Below are 3,962 nucleotides of genomic sequence, written 5' to 3' on the forward strand. Positions count from 1 at the left end.
GCTCGGGGTGAGGGAGGGGGCAGCGGCGGCGGTTATATAAGAGAGGGGGGCTGCTTGGAGGAGGGGGCAAGGCGGCGGCGATGGCGTGCTCGCCTCGGACTCGGCGGCGGCGCAGGCGTGCGCGCGAGGGAGACGGCGCGGTATGGTTCGGCCGGCTCGGCGGGGCCTCGGCCCGGTCGGGCGTGGTGGGTTTTTTTAATATTCCGCCGAATCAAAAAAATCGCAAAAAAATAAATAAAAATCCAAAAATGATAAAAGAAAATTTCGCCGTCTAATTAAAATAATTAGAACAGGGTGAACATTTTTTTGACACAAAAATGCAGTTTTGAAAACGTGCAATTTTTTTAATGCAATTAAAATTGCAAATAAAATCCAATATATGATTTTAATATTTTTCCTCTAGTATTTCAATTGTTTTGGAGAAGTCATATTTTCTCCTCTCATTTATTTTAATGTGAAATATTTTTCCGGAGAGAAAATAATTAAAACCAAAATCCTCGTTTTATTATTTGATGAAAATCAAATATGAAAAATCGAGAAAATCCCCAACTCTCTCCGAGGGTCCTTGAGTTGCTTAGGATTTATCGTGGATTTGCCAAATACAATAAAATATGCTATGCAATGATGATCTAATTGAAAATTTGGGATGTTACACAAAACTGAATCGTAGACATGCTAAGTGGGTTGAATTCATTGAAACTTTCCCTTATGTCATTAAACACAAGAAGGGTAAAGAAAATGTTATTGCTGATGCATTGTCTCGTCGCTATACTATGCTTTGACAACTTGACTTCAAAATATTTGGTTTGGAGACCATCAAAGATCAATATGTGCATGATGCTGACTTTAAAGATGTTTTGCAGAATTGTAAAGAAGGAAGAACCTGGAACAAGTTTGTCGTTAATGATGGATTTGTGTTCCGTGCTAACAAGCTATGCATTCCAGCTAGCTCTCTTCGTCTTTTGTTGTTGTAGGAGGCGCATGGAGGAGGATTAATGGGACACTTTGGCGTCAAGACGGAGGACGTACTTGCTACACATTTCTTTTGGCCAAAGATGAGACGGGATGTTGAGCATTTTGTTGCTCGCTGCACTACATGTCAAAAAGCTAAGTCACGACTCAATCCTCATGGTTTATATATGCCTTTGCCTGTACCTAGTGTTCCTTGGGAGGATATATCTATGGACTTTGTTTTGATGCTGTTAATGTTGCTGATTTGTTCTTCCGTGAAATTATTCGTTTGCATGGTGTGCCAAATACTATTGTTTCAGATCGTGATACTAAATTTCTTAGCCACTTTTGGAGATGTTTATGGGCTAAGTTGGGGACTAAACTGCTTTTTAGTACTACTTGTCACCCCCAAACTGATGGACAAACTGAAGTAGTCAATAGAACATTGTCTACTATGCTTAGGGCTGTTTTGAAGAATAATAAGAAAATGTGGGAAGAATGCTTGCCTCATATTGAGTTTGCTTATAATCGTTCATTGCATTCTACTACTAAGATGTGCCCTTTCGAAATTGTGTATGGTTTCCTACCTCGTGCACCTATTGATTTGTTGCCTCTTCCATCTTCGGAGAAGGTTAATTTTGATGCTAAACAACGTGCTGAATTGATCTTAAAAATGCATGAGTTAACTAAGGAAAACATTGAGCGTATGAATGCTAAATATAAACTTGCTGGAGATAAGGGTAGAAAACATGTTGTGTTTGCACCTGGAGAACTTGTTTGGTTACATTTGCGTAAGGATAGATTTCCTGATTTGCGCAAATCAAAGCTAATGCCACGTGCTGATGGTCCTTTTAAGGTGTTAGAGAAAATAAATGATAATGCATATAAACTTGAGCTGCCTGCAGATTTTGGGGTTAGTCCCACTTTTAACATTGCAGATTTGAAGCCTTATTTGGGTGAGGGAGATGAAATTTCGTCGAGGACGACTTCATTTCAAGAAGGGGAGGATGATGAGGACATCAATACCATTGTTACACCCACAGCCCCTGCTGCTATACATACTGGGCCAATTACTAGAGCTCGCGCACGCCAATTAAATTACCAGGTACTTTCGTTTCTTGGTAATGATTCTAATGTTCATGAGAATATGATGCTGCCTAAATTGGATACATTTGTTTTGCTTACAAATGAAGGGCCTAGCTTTGAGAAGGATGAACATTGGAGCAAGAACAAGCATGGAGATGATGGCATGCGCATGGAGGACAAGAACGGAGTTACAAGTGATGATTTCAGGACATTGAAGCCACCATAATGCGTGCATGAAGCCTTGGACGAAATATACAAGATGCTACTTCATAACTTTCGTCCAGAGGCTATTTTAGGTGCTGCGTCACCTTATTATTGGGTCAGGCCCATGTAATTTCGAAATACTTGAGTATAGGCTATTTTTAGAGTCCGTATGTGTGGGGAAACAAGAGATAGGGTTGGTTTCGGACCCCTTCCCCAAGGGCCACGAAATTCCCCCCTCTTCCTCCATATATACAGCCCTTAGGGCGTCGTTTAGACTTTGGGTTTTGTTTAGATTAAAAGTTCGCCATAGCTGCAACTTCGCGTACTTCGTTTGTGTTCAACGACCAGACAAAGGCGTCACAGAACCCCACCTTGATCAATAAAGCTTTCATCTTATATTCGCAATATCCAGATTGCAATCTCAGTTTCTTGCTTGTTCTTCGTTTGCTCGCAGGAAACAGACCCTCGTGGTCAGGTTGATCGTGCTCCGACGTGGTCAATAACCTCTCGGAGTTTGTTTAGCGATTGCTAAGGCGCGACGTCATCGCACGTTCGTAGTCGGATCGTCAAAGTCGACTTCCACCAAAGCGATATCCATCATCTCATCGAAAGACGGGACACCTTTGCCTATATCAGTGTCTAGTTCGTTTAGAGTTTCGAGTTGTGTTCACATTACTCACATCGCCGCTGCATCGTTATCCCTTCCGCTGTCCACCACACCATCCATCAATTTCCACCACGTGATACCCATAGTTAATTGTCACAATCATAGTTGAGGTCGTTCACATCTTTGCTTGATCCAATCTGCATGTTATCTAGTTTGTCTTGGAAAGAGGGAGAGAAAAAATACAGAGAAAAAAAAGAGAAAAAAAAGAAAAAAGTCAGAGAAAAAAAGAGAGAAAGAAAAAGAAAAAACGTGTGAGGGAAAAAAGAGAGAAGAAAAAAAAATTCGGATCTATCTAAACTCAATCTCGTAGTTGAATTCGGATTGGAATCTGTTTTGTGCACTGTTCAGTAAAAACAGGCATAACTTCCTCATACGAAGTCCGTTTTGGCTCCACGAGTACTCAAATGAAAGCTAGCGACGAGCCGCATCTAAATAGTTGCAGAGGCTTGTTCAATATTTGACACCTCAAAATCGTCTTCTAAATAGGTCTTTTTGCCCTCCGAAGTTCGCGGACACAGCTTATTCCAGTTTTTCAGGCCAGTTTTAGAATTCTTTGAATCCTCATATCAATTCGGAATTGAGTGATTCTTTTTGCATTGGAAAGCTTGAGTTAGTAGCATTATTTGAAAAAAGTTATCAAAAAATTGGCTCAAACTTTTCAAGAGGAAAGTTGGAGAGAGAGTTGTTGTATATCCTGCTTGGCAGTTGTTTTTCATCATTATCTTTACTGCCATTGTGATCTTCACTTATATCTTGCTGTCCAGAGCTACTTAGTATCCTTCATTGATGCTAGTTGTGCTATGCCGTGACCTCATTAATGTTCTAGGCTCGCGTCGCTAGTCCGGTCTAGCCTAGGACCAGCACAGTACCGTCGTTGAGCGTTTATTCAACATTGCATCTCTGAATTGATTATTGCTAATATTTTGCTACCATATATACCCAACCCAGCTCCACATATTTCTGCACTGTGTATATGTACGTTTCGCTGGCAATCGCTTTACACAATCTTCAGAGTTATTTGACACCGCTGGTTGCCTGTCACCACCTGTTGCTT

The sequence above is a fragment of the Triticum aestivum genome, chromosome 6D (assembly GCF_018294505.1).
Source record: "Triticum aestivum cultivar Chinese Spring chromosome 6D, IWGSC CS RefSeq v2.1, whole genome shotgun sequence".
NCBI classification, from domain to species: domain Eukaryota; kingdom Viridiplantae; phylum Streptophyta; class Magnoliopsida; order Poales; family Poaceae; genus Triticum; species Triticum aestivum.